The 19162-nt window shown below is 47.7% G+C and overlaps 1 long non-coding RNA gene across 2 annotated transcripts in view; it reads left to right on the forward strand.

Annotated features, from left to right (window-relative positions):
* Window positions 1-2971: 2971 nt before the first annotated feature.
* LOC123346246 overlaps window positions 2972-19162 on the forward strand; it is a 55538-nt gene continuing 39347 nt past the window's right edge. For both annotated transcript variants that reach the window (XR_006572959.1, XR_006572958.1), the window contains exon 1: window positions 2972-3143. This is a non-coding gene — a long non-coding RNA (uncharacterized LOC123346246). The remainder of the gene's footprint in view (window positions 3144-19162) is intronic.

Genomic DNA, 19162 nt, shown 5'->3' on the forward strand with positions numbered 1-19162 from the left:
AATCTATGACTATCATTGTCTTATCTTACAGTGCCACTGAAGCTTTGGCACCCATGTTATCGCTGGGCATGTAGCAGCATTAAGAAATATGCTTAGTAGTTCTTTGGTCTTCTATCCTGATAATATGTCAATACTTAGAAAACTGCTGAAACTGAACCATTGCTAAGGGATCGATGGGTAGGTTCAGTTAGTTACAAATATCCTCATTGCTGATCTTGTCCTGCCACTTAGCATGGAGCAGCTGATGAAGATGACAAAAATGGAAAATGCCAATCTGCCACAATTTGGCTTACCTCACCACTCATGGTTCACTGCCATACAACAGAGTCGATATAACCATAGTTCGATAGATCTGCAGCTTTGTGTCTTAATCTTAATGTCTCCACAGAGGCCACTGAGGGGCCCAGCACATGTGGTGGCTGCTGTTATAGAAGAAAGATGTTTCTCAACAGACGGCTTTTTAAAGTTTGCCATGAGGTGTCAGCAGCTCTTTAACTTTAGAGACACTTGTACAGAGAATGAATGTTCCTGCAGCAAGGAATTTGTCTATATAACAGGTTTCTTTCTGTTCTGGAATGAATAGGAGAAGTTAAAGGCAAATTTGACTCTGTCAAGCAGCTCCTAGGAAGAAAACACCTCGTACAATGCAGATGAATAGTCTATTGAAAACTTTGGGCTTTTTGTTCTTTTATACAGGAAAAGGAGTTAGCTGAATAAAGGGCTCGGGGAGGATTGTTCAGAGGTGATGAAGCACTAGAAGAAGAGGTACTAAAATGGGAGAGAAAATGCACAGCTGTAAAATGTAATGGTGGCTCGGTGCAGCTCAATAGCTCTAAATCAAGAGCTGTACCAACTTCTACCTTGTAGGTCTCAAAGCCCAGGGTACTGGGAGGCATCTTAGCACCAAATTTTTAAAGAACTAGTGCAGTGGGCTTCATGATAGCACAGCAGACAAGTGACCCAATCTCTGAAGACACTTACATGGATTTGGGCGTGGGGCCTACTGGCTAGCCCCATGGAGTGTTGGGAGTGGCCCCCTAACGGCCCCTGGAGATCGCTGGGTGCTGCAGTGATAAAAGGGTGCTAGGCCCTCTCTAGTAAATAGATTAAGGGCAAGCACGTATGTGAAGCCTGGGGCCTGCTGGAGGGAGGGGATAGGGTAGGCTGTGTGGGTGAGTGGGGAGGTAGAGACCCTGACTTCATAGGCGGCAGGTTTGTATAATTTTTGGTGGGGCCCAAAATGGTGGTGCCCCCCCCACTCCCGCCCTGTAAGCCGATATAAAATGAAGCTACAACGCGTCAGTGCCACAAGATTACAAGGTTGGAGAAGGGGTAGGGGGTTCCAGGGGCCAGTCAAGGGACAAGGAGCAGGGGGGGTTGGATGGGGCAGAGGTTCGGAGGGGCAGTCAGGGAACAGGCAGCAATTGGATAGGCATGGGAGTCTAGGAGGTTTATCAGGGGACAGGTAGGGGGTGGGGTCCTGGGGGGAAGTTGGGTGGGGTCTCAGGAGGGGGCAGTTGGGGACAAGGAGAAGGGAGGCTTAGATAGGGGCTGGGGTCCCAAGGGGCAGTTAGGGGCAGTTGTCTCGGGAGTGGGTAACGGGGGACAAGGACCAGTGGTGCTTAGATAGGGGGTGGGGGTCCTGGGAGGCAGTTGGGGCAGAGGTCTGGGGAGGTGGCAATCAGCGGCCAGGGGCTGGGATTCAAAGGGCTCTGAGCTGCTGGCAGCCACGGGGAGCCCTGAGCCCTTTAAATCCCAGCCGCCGCGGCTGGGATTCAAAGGGCTCTGGGCTCTCTGCCCCTGCGGGCAGCCCAGAGCCCTCCGATTCCCAGCCGTGGCTGAGATTTAAAGGGCTCTGGGCTCCCCGCGGTTGCAGGCAGCCCAGAGCCCTCTGATTCCCAGCCGCGGCTGAGATTTAAAGGGCTCTGGGCTCCCCGCGGTTGCAGGCAGCCCAGAGCCCTCTGATTCCCGGCTGCGGCTGGGATTTAAAGGGCTCTGGGCTCCCCGCGGTTGCAGGCAGCCCAGAGCCCTCTGATTCCCGGCTGCGGCTGGGATTTAAAGGGCTCTGGGCTCCCCGCGGTTGCAGGCAGCCCAGAGCCCTCTGATTCCTGGCTGTGGCTGGGATTTAAAGGGGCGAAACCTAGCTCCAAATATTGATGGAGCAGAGCCCCTGATTTTGAATATTCCTGAGGCTTTAGCTCCACGAGCCCATATAAGTTGGCGCCCATGCCTGACTTAAGTTTTTCTTTAGGTTGGGGTGAGGTCTCTGCTGAGATGCAGGGAGAGGTCTGGGTCTTTACTCCATTTCCCTCAGTGCCTAGGCTGGGGAGAAGCAGGGACATTTTAACTCCTCTGCTTACAAGAGCATGGGGGGAGAGTTGGCAGCTAGGAAGAACCTTTATTTCCTAAGCCCCAGTGGCCTGGAGAAGCAGCAATAGGGGCCAGTGTCTTCTCCCATCCTTCCAACTTGGGGCCATATCATAAGAACATAAGAATGGCCATACTGGGTCAGACCAAAGGTCCATCAAGCCCAGTATCCTGTCTACCGACAGTGACCAATGCCAGGTGCCCCAAAGGTAATGAACAGACAGGTTAACATCAAGTGATCCATGCCCTGTCACTCAATCCCAGCTTCTGACAAACATTGGCTAGGGACACCATTCCTGCCCATCCTGGCTAATAGCCATTGATGGACCTATCGTCCATGAATCTATCTAGCTCCCTTTTGAACCCCTTATCAACTCTTCTCTTTCAAGGCCCATGGAGATGAGCCATTGGCTGCGTCTATCTTCCCTCCCTGTGATGGGGCATCTACCCCACACTGGCAGAAAAGGGAGTAAAAGCAGCCCTAGGGAGGCTGCGCAGGAGGCAGCCAATGACAGAAGGGCTTATAGGAGCAGCCAATCAGGGCTGGGCTGGCCCATATAAGAAGGGCTGCAGAACAGAGCAGAGTCAGTCACTCCCTGGAGCTTAAGGAGGAAGGAAGACTGGCTGCCTTACAGCACAGAGCAGCAAGCACCCTGGGCAGAGCAGTGCTCCAGGCAGAGACCCAGGGAGTTAAAGGCAGTTCCTGGAAGGTTGCAGGGATTTGCAGACTGAGGCCCTGATGCAAGGGCAAAGAGGGTGCTGGAGCCACTGAAGGGGTATGTGGGGAGCGGCTAGGAGTGCAGCGCTTACCTGGGGCTCCAAGGCGGGGTGGGCCAGGGAGGCCTCCGCGCACTGCTACTCCTAGGCACTGCCTCCACAGCTTCCCATTGGCTGCAGGGGTGCTCGGGTTGGGGTCAATGCATGAAGGCACAGCCCTGTCCCGGGGCTGCAGGGAGGGGCAAGCAGCCACGTGGGGCGAGCGTGCAGGAAGCCACTCAGCTCCGCTGCGCTGTCGGTGGTGGGCAGGGCCCCGGGCTGTTTTAAATTGCCTGGGGGATGCACAGGGGGAGGGGAGTGCCTGGGAGCAACAGGTGGGGCCAAGGGAGAGACCCTGGCCCCAAAATTGCTGGAGCCCTGCGGGCCACATTGGGGAGGTTCTCGGGCTGCAGATGGCCCGCGGGCCGGGACTTTGAGACCCCTGGTATAGAGGAAGGGCTACCAGCCTGGAATATGGAGGAGGAGGGGGAGTAGCTGGTGGAATTCAGTGCTTTGCCCAGTTCCCTTAGCTCTAGGCTGGCCCACTGGTCTTGAGCGGAATATCAGTTGAATGATGACTGAAGGGCTCTGAGATCTGTTCCGTCTGGAGGTTGTATGATTTCATTTACTTAGTCCTGACTCTCATTTAACAACTAAACCACACTCCCACCCCCAGTGGCTTCTGGGAGGTGTAGTTCCATGGGATGACCACATCCAACAGGGAGGATTATATGAGAACAGTTGCATCTCCAGGCCAAGTCATGAAACACTGACTAATGTCGTTGGCATGTATCCCAGCATTTTGTTTGTTGATTGAAGGTGTTACGTCCGTGTGATCCTGAGGTGCCACAATGCAGTTACTCTGCCGAGATTCAGACACCTCTGAAGTCTCAATTAAATATCAATTGAGCATCAAACATTTGTTTCACATACAGTTACTGTAAGAGAGACGTAGCTCAGGGAGAGCCACAGCAATGCATGTCATCAGCTGTCAGGTTTAAAGCTGGATAGAGTCAATAATAGTTTGCTCACTAGTTCTATAATGCAAATAAGTGACACTTTACATGGGTTCTAAATACACTTAACATGCAATCTGTCACCAAGGAAATCTCTGATATTCAACCATTCTGTTCAGCCATTACTCTGAGTCTAGTATTCCCCTCTACTATAATGCATGTAGTTTATTGTGCTGTGTGTGACACATCTGGGACACCTGGAATCTCCGGAGGCTATTGCATCATGTTATATTTGCCTTTATGAGCTAGGGATTATATACTGGCCCTATGGGGGAGTTACAGGAGTTTTCTACAGGAACTAAAATCATTGGGGGGTAATTCATGCAGATCCCTTGAATAACCCTGCATGCCCCTCAATGCCAACTGGCAAAGGGCCCACCATACTGTAACCTACATCAGCCCTGACAACCTCTTTGCCTGCACACACTTGTGTTGGACATGCTCTGTATCTAAAAGGTGTCATGTATGGTATCGTATGTTAACTGGTGGCACACTGGTCCTGAAAATCATTATGTGATGTCTATACAGACTGTATACAAAAGGTGATAGAGGTGTGCTGGATATATGGTCTTAAAATATGTTTGGGAGGCCGAGTCCTAGACAAAGGAATATGTATTTGCCTATCTGACTGGCTTGGTTACAGGTAGAGAACAATGAAAGTATATTTACATATAAGATGAACAAAGCCATCGAGCTAAACTAGTGGGGGAGAAAACTATTTAAAAATCATGTTGAGGGGGACAGACTCTGCACCCCAGGAAGCCTTTCTGGGTCTTGAGGCAGATACAACAGACTTTGAATGATAGAAGGGGAGCAAAAAGGACATTTTAGTTGTCCATCACAGAGGGGATGGATAGGGCACAGCACTATCCTATGAAATCTGGATCCTCTTGACCTGAAAGGCAAGAGATGCTGGTAACTTGATGTAAGTAAGAAAACTGCTCAGGCAAAGATTGTAGGTTGCTAAAATTAAATTTTAGTCACTGGAAAGTGTTTTTTGTTTGTGACCATAGCTCTCTTTTATTCTTGCTTACTGTCACCTAAATCTATGTTCTTCGTTAATAAACTTCTTGTTTTATTACAAGCCATCTCAAGGTGGCTCAAGACTCAAGATTGATTGGTGATCCCTCAATTCAAGGATGATCTCTACCATGGATTTACATATGGGTCCTGGAACTGCAAATCCGCCCGCAGTAGGTACAGACATTTTGTGGCAGGCCAGCGGCTTGCTGGGAGAAAATTATTTCTGTTCATTGATACCTACAGGAAATTCTGTAAGCTGACTGACAAACTTATTCCTAATTGCAAAACCGACATTGTGAATGTGCCTGTCCTCTGCAGATTTGTCTTTCCAGAAAAAGGTGTAGCCTCCACCTTCTTCTCTCAGTTGATCTTCATCTGGGCACCTTGTCTCACTCAGGGCAGCGACGTCAATGTTATACCTTGCAAGTTCCCTGGCGACGATAGCAATTCTTCTTTCCGGCCATACATTATCTTTGTTATCCATCAGGGTGCGAACATTCCATGTAGCAAAAGTCACTGTCTTTTTATAGCTTCGACCACAGGCAGAGTGATCCCACTGGATGTGATAATCTAGCCTGGAGTGTATGAGACAGCCTCGGTTTAGCACATCTTTTCTAGCCCTCTCCCCATGCGGGGTGAGCAGAGGGGATCCTAAAGAGGGCTACTTTGTTGCGATAGTAGCTGCCAAATTGCACCCCTGGCTCAGTTCAGGTGCCAGAGGACCATCTAACTACTGCCCCCTATGTGCAGATTCATGGCTAGGGACTGCCAGATTCACTAATCCTGTCCCCGTCACCGCAGGGCTTGGAAGGTTGGAAAGGTGTTATTTCCCATGGTAGAAGCCTGCGCATGATTTCTTTTAATGTGGGGAAGCCGGTGCGCCTGCAGTGACCACACGATCATGACAAGTTGGAGGTCTGGGGCCCAGTGCCAGGGAAAGTCTGAGACAATTGGAGGGCTGTGTATTAACAGGGGATGGAGCAAACTGTATTAACAGTCTCTTTGGAGACAGCAAACTTAATAGCTTCTGTGAATGCCCAGTGAGAGGGACTGGTCACTGCAGGGAGTCATAGCCGAGGAACTTGGAAACTGGGGTTGTTACCTGCAAGCAGGGCCGGCTCCAGGCACCAGCTTATCAAGCAGGTGCTTGGGGCGGCAACTCCAGAGCGGGGCGGCACTTTCAGGTATTCGGCGGCAATTCGGCGGAGGGTCCCTCACTCCCGCTCGGAGCGAAGGACCTGCCGCTGAATTGCCGCAGATCGCGATCGCGTCTTTTTTTTTTTTTTTGGCTGCTTGGGGCGGCAAAACCCCCTGGAGACGGCCCTGCCTGCAAGGCAAGATTTGGGCTGGCAGAGACCTGAAGAGTTTGCTGGCAAAGCAGACAAGCTGGTGTGTCAGGGTGACACAGAGCTTAGTAGCAGCAAAGCTCACTCCTGCTGAGGCAGAGCCGTAACACAGTGGCTTACAGTTCTGAGCAAGATGTCATGCTTTGGCAGGAAAACAAATCTGGAGAAGTCTCATGCCCCTGGGGGCAGTCCTTCCTAACCTCTGTGATGATCAATTTATGGTCTGAAGCACACGATTCAATTAGCACAGGAACCACAGGCCAGATTTTCAAAGCAATTTAGGTGCCTAGTGGAAATTTCAAACCCACTTAAGCAGGTTAGGTGCCTGACTCCCATTGGTTCACTGGCACCTCATTAACCACTTTTGAAATTTCCACTAGGCACATATCTGCACCTTTCAGTGCCTAAATATCTTTGCAAATGTGGAACTGAATGTGCAAAGTGCTAATTTCCTCTGGCAATGGGACTGAGTTGTCTCAACACTGTTTAGAAAGCTCCCAGCAGTTCATCAGATTCAACCCTCTTGCATGAATAACTACTTATGTTATTGAAGTGTCGCTGTAGCTGTGTCGGTCTCAGGATATTAGAGAGACAAGGTGGGCGAGGGGATTTCTTTTATTGGACCAACTTCTGCTGGTGGGAGAGACAAGCTCTGAGGACCTGAGGAAGAGCTCTGTGTAAGTGAAAAGCTTCTCTCTCTCACCAACAGAAGTTGGTCCAATAAAAGATATTATCTCACCCTCCTTATCTCTCTATTTATATTATTATTATGGATCAGAGAATTATCCGCTACTGAGGATATTTTTACAACTTCAGCTAGGGTATATACAACAGCTACAGTCATGCATGCTATTTAAATACCAACTGATCATTTTAAAAAAATGAGGCATGAATCTATACTGCTAGCACTGGAGGAGTAAATACCATTTGCTTATTAAGTACAGATCAGCTGTGTTTTACTGTGCAGCTTCATTTATATGGAACTTATCCGAACGCATAATGCAGCGTATTTAGAAAGGATTTAAAGCGTTGGCTGTTGGTATTACACAGCCAGTGAGTTTACTGAGTGACAGTCATTACATGGTATCTCCCCAACTCTGCACTATCACACATTAATGCTTCAGCTGTTAGCATTGAGTGTGGCTGGGTTTCAGCCATTCGAAATGAATCTGCCCATTTACGTTTTACCCTTTACCCTGCAAGGTAGCTGGTTTACTCATGCTTAATCCTCCAGATATAGCACCTGATACCTAACCTCTTTTGTTTGCATAATGTGAGGTTTTATGCCTATGGCAAGGCAGTTTACATTCTTTATCTGCAGGCTTCAGAAATACTGTGAAAGGAAATCAAAGCTCACATGGAGGCAAAGGCGCTTGATGTTTCAGATTTTAGAACCATTCAAAATTTTTATTGCCAGGAAGGAAAACAGGCTTTTGTACAGTCTGTCTTTTGTATAAGTCTTTTCTGTAACTTAAGAGCTATGGTAGAGGCCAGAAAAGGGCTTTGAGGAAGACTAAGCCAAGTTAAACTATCAGAACATGCTGGCAGCTCCCTCGTGTAACCATAATGGCCAAGACTCTAGTGCAGTGATTCCCAAACTGGGGTTTGTGAACCCCTGGGGGTTCATGAAATGTTACAGGGGGTTCTTGGGGAAAAAATTCCCTAATAGTGGACAGAACTGTCCCTAGGGATCCCGGGCAGCACGGGCCCAGCAGCCCGGAGCCCCTGGACTTCCAAGAGCTAAGCAGATCAAAGCAAGCATATCTATCACACTGAGGAGCTTTAAATTTCAAGACTCCTTATAAGAAATGGAAGGGAGGTGGCTATTTTTTGCCGTTTTAAAAATTAAATAGGCAGCTCGTATTGTTTTTAAAATTATTATGAAGAACAAGTTTAAGCTTTGTTGTAACGTGTGTTGTTTGCCTGGACTGCTCAAGACCTGAATGCTTGTGTAGGAGGAACTCTTTTGAGTGAGATCTTGGAAGAGTGTTGCCAAGATCACTGCTTTTATAATTTATACTCAAGTACAGGAGAAAAACCCTGGGAATATTCATTTTTAAGAGGGGGTTCGCGAGACTTGACGTGCTAGTGAAAGGGGTTCACAGGCTGTTAATTTGGGAAACACTGCTCTAGTGTCTGATCAAAAAAGTCAAGCACTCAACAGTTAGAAAATGCCGGAGTTAAGGTTGCTTATGCAACCTTAATTCATTTCCCTTTTGTCAATGTACAGTCCTTATTGCAATTCAGCCAGTACACCTTCCTCCACTGTACTCACTCACTAGAACTTTCCTAACTCACCTACCATCTATCATGGAACTGAATCGTATTAAGAATACATCTATTTCTGCCTAGTGAGTTTCTCACACTTTTAAAGCACCTATAACCAATCCAGGTGCTAGTTACACTACAGAAGCGCCCCTACCTGCAATAGAATATGCCACTCTACAGCCAAAATGTTATATTTCCCACTCTTCTTTCACGGAGATGACAATTCAGTGCTCTATAATTTACTGCTAAACTTACGTTGCACTGAATAAATAATAGGCAGAGGTCCAATTCTGCTCTTACAATGATCTGCAAATGGTGTAATTCCTTTCACCTTGATTTACACTGGTGCAGGCAAAAGGAGAATTAAATCTTATATCTTCAAACACCACCCCAGAAAATATAGAAAGATCATGTCGAGCAAACAGCAAGGAAAGCAAGCTGGTTTAATGCAAGATGGGGCTAAAAGGAGATGCTGAATGATGTGCCTCTCAGAGCAAGGCACTGTTAGGTTGTAAGAAGCAACATTCTACTAAGGATAAGACACCTTTGGGGCATTCTTCTTCCGTTTAGGGAATCAGACTGACTTCCAGGATCTTTAGCTCAAAGTCGGGAGGCAGTGGCACCTTAAATGGATTTCAGCTCATTGGTTTTGTGAATGAAGGCAATTGGCCTGAATCATCTTCAGTGGGAAGTAATGAAGCTAAACTCAAGCAGTTCTCTGGCAGATTTCCCAAGATGCTTGTTGGAACTCAAGCTGTGATGCAATTAGAGGACAATTTAATTTGGAGCTCTCTGGGGAGTTCATCAACAAGATAAGGGATTGCCAGTAATTATTCTCATTTATCAAGACAAGACATCAGTTTACCACACATTGCTCAGTTCCCCCTTTCACGTAGTTGGAGATCGTCTATATTCTTATAAACAGGAAATGAAGGGGTAAATATTTGGTTTGGTTTTAAACTGCTAGTTCCTTTGATCATCTTGTTTACCATAAGAGAATAAGGCACTGAAGTTTCCTTTTTTATTATCAATATTAAGACTTATTGTCATGTGGTAGCTGGGAAAACAACATCTATTAAAATTACAATTTTGGCAGCCTTGAACGGAAAACAGTCTGTACTGTTTCGAGAGTGGGCACAAATGCAGTATAATTGCAATACATTTGTCTAATTAATATGAATACAAAAATAACAGGGATGTGAACTAATTTCAGTTCATAGGTAATAATCATAACTGAGGATAGCAGGATATTGTGGATTCTTAGCAGTCAGTATGGAGGATATTAGATTGGCTGGTTAAATATTAGTAGATTTGGAAAGCTTAATATGTGGTGACTAGATAGCAAATATGGTGCATTTTTATTATGTTTCATGCTGGTAGGTTTCTCCATGACACCGGAATGTCCTCCCATGTTCTAGTGAACCAGCACTCTGGAGTGCACACACCATGGATTTTGCCAGCTCACAGCAAAAGTTAATCCCAGTGAACTTTTTCAGGAGACTGGCAATGTAGCCTGCAGCCATAGGCATGTTACATATGCCATTGATTGGGTCAGATTAAGGCATAGGCAGCCTAGGCACATGCCTAGGGGCCAATTCATGAGGGGTGCCCAACCTGAGCTCCCGCTGGTCTGGTTTAGATACTATTGCAGCTGCAAGGAGGAGCAGTGCTGGCTGCCCCAGTGCCCACTCAGGTTTGGCCTCATGGCCCTTCCATCACAAAGGGGATGGTAGGAAGAAAATTGAGTGGCATTGCTACCTGGTGCATGGGGGTCGCAGCAGAGCTCAGGTTTTGCCCCACAGCATCCCATGGGGCCGAGCCTGTGGGGTATCAGAATAGCTCATAGTTAGAGTACTTAGCACCCCCCCCCCTCATCAGCATCTCCCATTGGCTATCTTAAATGATTCACCACCTAGTATGCTGGGTTTTGTGCCATTCTAAGGCACCTATCTCTCCCCATTCATTGTAGGGGGAGCCCAGGTGCCTAATGGAGGCTTTCTGGATCACAGTGTGTTCCTGTGATTGTCTACGTGCCATGATGCTCATCACAGCACTGCACAGGTCCCTTTGTAGATCTGGGCTGAGATCCTCAGTAGTGTGTAGGTGCCTGTCTCCCATTGAAATCAATATGGAAATGCTGTTGAAGATTTGAGCCTTACAGCCTGAGTGAAATGAGTTGATGAATCTCAGTCCAGCTCCCAGGGAACAGCTGTCAGTGATACAAAATCACCATATTCCAGACTAATTGACCCAGTCACTGGTGGTCTAAACAGAGGCATAGGGCTGATTTGATCAGAGAGAACTGTGGTTCTGGCAAATCAGCAGGGCAGAGTGTGGCAGGCCGTGATTGGATAAATGGAAAATTTCAGAGGCCAATACAGGCTTCTCTCACCAAGGCTGAATTCACTTAAGTCCACAAGAGAGTGCTTTTTCACTCAGAGAATCATCATGTGGAATGGAAATTGCTCAGCAACAACATGAGCTATACAAAGACTAATGAATCTGAGGCAATTTGGATCAGTGTAGACATCGGTAATATTACTGGCCATGCTTTTCTGCTACCCGGGTAACCTCCATGTCTGCTTTCTTCATTTCATCTTTTTGTCTGCACAAAATTATTCTACAATCTTTCCTTGTTTTGGGGTCAGGGTTGAAGACTGTTTAGTTTTAAGCTAAAGGGGTCAGAACACTGGTACCTTTCAGGGTTTGTTTCAAAGCATTTGTGTTTTTTGGATTTTGTTTTTTATCTTTGTTGTGTGAGCAACCTCACTGCTGTGTAGTGTTAAAAGACATGTCTAGTAAAAAATGAATCCATACTTAGTGATTTTGTCCATCTTAAAGATCTGGGCTTAAGAAACCTTCCTACCTCCCTGCAGACCATCAGCTCAAAAACAGGATGATAAACAGAACAAGGGGAAAAGAAGGAGGTTGTGGCAGCCCTAAGGATGGGGAATTTGGCATAATAATACAATAACTATTTCTGAACCCTTTTTCTCTAAGCAGCACAAGACACTTCATGAAGGTGGGCAAGTATTGGTGCCCCTCTGCTGAGCACAGAATATTTCAGGGATTTGCTGGTCAGTTTCCAGTTGAGAGACAAATCGGTGATACTGAGTCAGTGTTAAGAAAATACCCAATATACACCAGGCCTGGAACAGAGGGGCCAACAGCACCCAGGCAACCTCCTCTTTCAGGAATCTCAGCCAAAACACCAGGGCCTCATTCTCAGGAAGCAACTCTGCCCCAAGAATTGACTCTAGTGAGAAAGCAACCTCTCCTGCTGCTTGCTACAACTTCCCCCAAAAGAAACTGGATCGCAAAGCTAATGACAATGCAGCATTTTTTCCCAAAGACTGAACAGTGCTAAGATGTTAAGAAAAAACCAGTGCAACTATCTGTAACAGCACCAGCTGGTGACTCCTGCCAGGACAGTTATGCTTGTTGTGCATCTGGGGAGGAAACTGAGGCACAGAGAAGATAAATGACTTATCCATTTTCATAATAGACCATAGGCAGAATTGGGAATAGAGCCCAGGTCTGCTGATTACCAATGCTCTGCGCTACCCACTGTACATGCTGCTACCCTTGAGATAGTTATGCCAGAATAGATAGTGCCTGCATCACCATGACTGTGCCACAGGGCTGCATCAGCAAAGCATGCTATGCCAGCAGTAGAGGGCTGTGTAGCCTGAGCATGGATGTGCTAGAATGGGGAGTATGGGGAACTTCCCCCTATACGTGCAAGTATCAGTGGGGGAGTAGGGAATATTGCCAGCAATAGGGGAGAGACTGCTCAGAAGGAAGGCTTCACCTAGAACAGAATGTTCCTCTTTAATATGTTCTGCATCCAGAATAGTAGTGATATTTCCTCTAAGTATGGGGCTTTGGCAGGAGCAATCTGGCAGAGGAAAAATATACCATAGTTTGTGCTAAACAGACTAGGTGTGGGTGGCTGGGTTATGCACTCCCAGTGAGATTCAGTATTCATCAGCTATTACAAAGTGGCATTGCATGATAGAAAGCAAAGAGCAGGAAGCACTTTTCTAAATGGTTCTGCATTAAACAAAGCCCAGCTCTTGGAGATTTGCAGAACTCTGAGACATGAACCAAAGAACGAAGATAATAATGAAGCCATTGTCGGATACCTAGGTGGTAGAGGGAAGAAAATGAACCTTGGCAATGTTTGTTCTTCCCTACTTTCTGTATAATCTGCCTTATCTTTTACAGGACCATGAAAGGAACTTAACACCCTCCCCCCCCGTATTCACATCCATTAACACTGATGTTGTTCAGAGTATAAATATGAAGCTTTATGGTTATTCTTTACAGCTTTTCAATGCTGTTTGGGATGAATGAGCTTCAGTGAATGGAAGTCAGCAGCGCACCGAAATCGCAGTGTGGTCCTGTCCTGCTGAGGCACTGTACTTATTGTTTGTAACCATTTCTCCATACCCTTTTGCTCAGTTTACCCACAAAAAAAATTTCTAATTCCCAACCCTGCAAACTCAGCTTGGGATCTAAAAGTCAGGCTGGTTTATTGCCTCAGCATCATTAACTCTGGCCTTCATTAGAGGTAGACCTTTATCTTAGACCTTTATGGGCTTATGGTACAGCATCAGGAAAGCATACATCTTGGGTGCCATAGAGACTGAAGGGCTGGGGGTTAGAAAAGCGTGTTACTTGTAAACAGAGTTGGGGTACGTCTACACTACGGGACTATTCCGAATTTGCATAAACCGGTTTTGTAAAACAGATTTTATAAAATCGAGTGTGCGCGGCCACACTAAACACATTAAATCGGTGGTGTGCGTCCATGGTCCGAGGCTAGCGTCGATTTCTGGAGCGTTGCACTGTGGGTAGCTATCCCGTAGCTATCCCATAGTTCCCGCAGCCTCCCCCGCCCCTTGGCATTTCCGGGTTGAGATCCCAGTGCCTGATGGGGCAAAAATCATTTTCGCGGGTGGTTCTGGGTACAGCCTCACCCCTCCCTCCCTCCCTGACAGCGGCAGACAACCGTTTCGCGCCTTTTTTGCTTGGTGAACCGTGCAGACGCCATAGCACAGCAAGCATGGACCCTGCTCAGCTCCATACCGCAATCGTGGATGTTTTAAACACCTCGCGCACTCTCGTGCAGTATATGCTGAACCAGGACCTTCGAACCGAGGCGAGTAAGAGGCGGATACGGCAGCGCGGCGATGACAGTGATGAGGACGTGGACACAGAATTATCTCAAACCGCGGGCCCCGGCGCTTTGGAGATCCTGATGGTAATGGGGCAGATTCTATCCATTGAACGCCGATTTTGGGCCCGGGAAACAAGCACTGACTGGTGGGACCGCATTGTGTTGCAGGTGTGGGACGATTCCCAGTGGCTGCGAAACTTTCGCATGCGTAAGGGCACTTTCATGGAACTTTGTGACTTGCTTGCCCCTGCCCTGAAACGCCATAATACCAAGATGAGAGCAGCCCTCACAGTAGAGAAGCGAGTGGCGATAGCCCTGTGGAAGCTTGCAACGCCAGACAGCTACCGGTCAGTCGGGAATCAATTTGGAGTTGGAAAATCTACTGTGGGGGCTGCTGTGATGCAAGTAGCCAAAGCAATCACTAAGCTGCTGCTACGAAAGGTTGTGACTCTGAGAAACGTGCAGGCCATAGTGGATGGCTTTGCTGCAATGGGATTCCCTAACTGTGGGGGGGCGATAGATGGAACCCATATCCCTATCTTGGCACCGCAGCACCAGGGCACCCAGTACGTAAACCGGAAGGGGTACTTTTCAATGGTGCTGCAAGCACTGGTGGATCACAAGGGACGTTTCACAAACATCCACGCGGGATGGCCAGGGAGGGTTCATGACGCTCGCGTATTCAGAAGCACTACTCTGTTTAAACGGCTGCAACAAGGGACTTACTTCCCAGACCAGAAAATAACAGTTGGGGATGTTGAAATGCCTGTCGTTATCCTGGGGGACCCAGCCTACCCCTTGATGCCATGGCTCATGAAGCCATACACAGGCAGCCTGGACAGTGGTCAGGATCTGTTCAATTACAGGCTGAGCAAGTGCAGAATGGTGGTGGAATGTGCATTTGGCCGTTTAAAGGCGCGCTGGCGCACATTACTGACTCGCTCAGACCTCAGCCAAACCAATGTCCCCTATGTTATTGCTGCTTGCTGTATTCTCCACAATCTCTGTGAGAGTAAGGGGGAGACCTTTATGGCGGGGTGGGAGGCTGAGGCAAATCACCTGGCCGCTGATTACGCGCAGCCAGACACCAGGGAGATTAGAAGAGCACACCAGGAAGCGGTGCGCATCAGAGAAGCTTTGAAAACGAGCTTCATCAATGGCCAGGGTACAGTGTGACTGCTGTGTTTGTTGATGAACACCCAACCCCCTTGATTGACTCAGTCCCTGTAAGCAACTCCCCCCCCCCCCGTCGAGTACAGCTTACTTATGCAAATAAAGTCACTCATTTAAAAAGCATGAATTCTTTATTGATTCATTATAAAAAGAGGGAGAGAAGTAAGGGTGTGCTTTGGGAGGAGGAAAGGAGGGATGGAGAAGGCCATTAAAAAAATAAAATTCAGAGTAACGACATCCTTCTGGTTGGGCTGTCCACGGGGGTGGAGTGGGCGGGTGCACGGAGCCTCCCCCCACGCGTTCTTACACGTCTGGGTGAGGAGGCTAAGGAACATGGTGAGGGGGGAGGGTGGTTATACAGGGGCTGCAGCGGCACTCTGTGATCCTGCTGCCGTTCCTGAAGCTCCACAAGACGCCGGAGCATGTCAGTTTGATCACGCAGCAGCCCCAGAGTTGCATCCCGCCACCGCTGATCTTCCTGCCGCCACCGCTGATTTTCCTGCCGGTCTTCCTGCCGCCACCTCTCATCTCGGTTGTCCCTCCTGTCCTCACGTTCATCCCTCCTGTCCTCACGTTCACTGGCCTCTTTCCTGTAATTTGAAACCACGTCCTTCCACTCATTCAGATGAGCTCTTTCATTGCGTGTAACTTCCATAATATCCGAGAACATCTCATCTCGCGTCTTCTTTTTCCTCCGCCTTATCTGTGCTAGCCTTTGGGATGGAGGAGGGACGCTTGAAATATTTGCAGCTGCATGAGGGAGATAAATATTTAGAAAGATACATTTTACAGAACAATGGTTATACTCTTTCACAGTGAAAAGCACTATTCACCTTACATAGCACATGTGATTTCCCTACAAGGTCGCATTTTTCATCTTAATAGTGCCTGCTTGCAACTCTTGGGTTACAGATCTCAGACACAGGTCCAGGCATCAGGATTCAGCTTGCATGCGGCCATGGTAAGCCACTGTCTCAGTGATTTACCCCTCCCCCCCCAACGCATGGCTAATACCACGCTAGCTCCCTGCTAATCAACAACCTTCCCCCCACCCACTGCTTGTCCGGTAGCTTGGGGAAGATCGCCTCGCCGGTGACCAAACAGAAAAGATCATCGGCATTTCACTCCTCCCCTCCCCCCGCTTCGCTACGTGCAGGAAAGTGTTTTTTTTAAGCTGCTGCATTCCACGAACCCAGTAGAAAAATGGCCACCCCCCCTTACTTAAATTCCTGATTTCTAACCAGGTTATCCTGAACGATATCACTTTGCTGAGGATAACAGAACAAGATAAAGAGCGCATGCTTCTTGAATGCCAGCAGTCACCGGGACCATACGCCGCTATGCTTTGCCACGCAATGATACCTGATTACTTGCTACATGCATGGCATGGTAAAGTGTCCTACCATGGTGGGCGGAACAAGGATGCTTTGCCCAGAAACCTTCTGCAAAGGCTTCTGGAGTACCTACAGGAGCGCTTCATCGAGATGTCCCTGGAGGATTTCCTCTCAATCCCCGGACATGTTAACAAACTTTTCTAAGTAACTATACTGTCTGCGAATGCGTCCCAAGTCCTCAGGGCAAATCAATCATTAAAAAAGGCTTGCTTAAAAAACACTGTTTGCTATTTGCAAAGGTACACTCACCAGAGCTCCCTTCCATGGCGTCATTCTCTGGAATAGTTGCTTGTGAGGGCTGGGAGCAGGGTAATTCCGTCAGGGTGATAAAAAGCTCCTGGCTGCTGGGGGTCACGGAGTGCTGTGTGCTCTCTGCGAGGTCTTCCTCCTCTTCTTCATCTTCATCTTCCCCGTCTGACATGGCAGAGATTACAACCCCCACCTCGGAATCCACGGTCGGGGTGGGGTACTTGTGGCGCAGCCCCCTAAAATTGCATGCAGCTCAGCATAGAAGCGGCATGTTTTTCGACCTGCCCCGGACCTTCCGTTTGCTTCTTTGGTTTTCTGGTAGGCTTGTCTGAGCTCCTTAACTTTCACTCTGCACTGCACGGAGTCCCTGCTGTGGCCTTTATCCGTCATAGACTTAGAAATTCTTTCAAATACTTTTTCATTTCGTCTTTTGGAACGCAGTTCTGTTAGCACTGAATCCTCTCCCCATATAGCGATCAGATCCATTACCTCCCGAGCGGTCCATGCTGGGGCTCTTTTTCGATTCTCAGGAGACTGCATTGTTAACTGTGCTGATGAGCTGTGCGTGGTCACCTGTGATGATGAGCTCTCCACGCTGGGGAAGCAGGAAATGAATTTCAAAAGTTCGCGGGGCTTTTCCTGTCTACCTGGCCAGTGCATCCGAGTTGAGAATGCTGTCCAGAGCGGTCAGTGGTGCACTGTGGGATAGCTCCCGGAGGCCAATACCGTCGATTGCGGCCACACTAACCCTATTCCGATATGTTAATACCGATATTAGCGCTACTCCTCTCGTCGGGCAGGAGTACAGAAACCGATTTAAAGAGCCATTAAAATCGATATAAGGTGCCTCCTAGTGTGGACGGTTGTGGCGTTAAATCGGTTTTAGGCTCCTAAAACCAATTTAAACGCCTAGTGTAGACCAGGCCTAAGTGTGCTCTGGAGTCCTCAAGAGACAAACACACAGTCCCCCAGGGGTGCCAGATTTGTAGTGTGCTGCTCTTTCGCGTACATCCACAGAATGCTCCTATGACCAGGCTGAGAAATACAGTTCAGTGTGAAGCCCAAGTCTGACTGCACAGGAATCAGAGTCTAATTTTAATAAAGAGCTTCAGCTTAAAAAAAAAATCTAAAGAACTAAACATCACAAAGCCCGTGGAATGCAGTTCTGAATATTTGTTGTGCGGAAACTTGTGATTATTAAGGAGGCTACATGGATTACAGCAAAGTTTCCTTCTTCCTCATGCAGCAGCTTTCTCAGTGGGAATTTGACATCACAATCTGTCACCATGACTATAATGAAATTACTAAGGTGAACTGGGGAAACTGCTTTTTGTGAAACAGCCTAGTCCGAATCCTTCTCATGCATCAACCGTCATTTAGGGCTGGAATATGGCTCCACTCTTGGCACATCCTTTGTTGTTAAGTCCCATAACTTTCCCTTTCTAGTGCTCTTTGCAGCGAGTGCTTTTGCATGTTCCCATAGCTGCCCAGTGGCACACCTGCCATGGGAGATGCACTGGCTTCATTCTTAACCCATATCGTGTCCCAGCTATTTCCACCTGCTTTCTGGCTAACTTTAGAGCTAAGGTGCTGTTGAACTCTGCCCAATCTCTGGCATTTGTTATAAATTCATTCAATATAATAGTGTTTTCCTGAGGCATTTGCCTTTGAAGGCTTTGAGACAACTGTCTAACTGGGTGGGGAGGAATTTCCAGCTTTCAATTCTAGCTGTTAAATGGAAGCAATATTTGAGTTGAAGCTTCAGGGTTTAACCTTAAAATTGTAGATTTTTTTATGACAAACATTTGTTTATGCCGGTGAATGCAGTCGTCGCCTTGCCAATTTGTGACATGATTTCCTTCCGGACACCCTCAGTCGCTTGCATTGACTCCCCTCTTGGATTTCTGTGCCTTCTAAAGTGATGGCTGAGTTGAGAGTTGTGGGGGTTCTCATGATTATTACCCAGTGCTGGACAGGCTTTGGGGTTTTACTTGCATGGTGGTTGAGCTGTCACTTACAGCGTCTGGTGGCAAACGCTAAAAATCAAACACCAATAACCCCAAATCAAAAGGGGGCATGAGGTCATTCAGTAATGGTAATTAATAATCCCTAGCTCTTACCTCGTGTGTTTCATCGGTAGCGCTCAAAGTGCTTTATGAAGGAGTTCGAGACCATTATTCCCATTGTACTGCTGGGGAAGCTGAGGCACAGGGAAGGAAAATGACCTGTCCACGGTCACTCAGCAGGCCCGTGGCAGAGCTGGAATGGAACCCAGTTCTCCTTAGTCCCTGTCCAGTGCTCTGTCCACTAAGTTTTGCTTCAGTGAATCATTGTGGTCAATTTACCCTTAATCTCTAACTAGAACATCAGTCTGCTGTGCACATAAGT

The sequence above is a fragment of the Mauremys mutica genome, chromosome 12 (genome assembly GCF_020497125.1).
Source record: "Mauremys mutica isolate MM-2020 ecotype Southern chromosome 12, ASM2049712v1, whole genome shotgun sequence".
Lineage (NCBI taxonomy): Eukaryota > Metazoa > Chordata > Testudines > Geoemydidae > Mauremys > Mauremys mutica.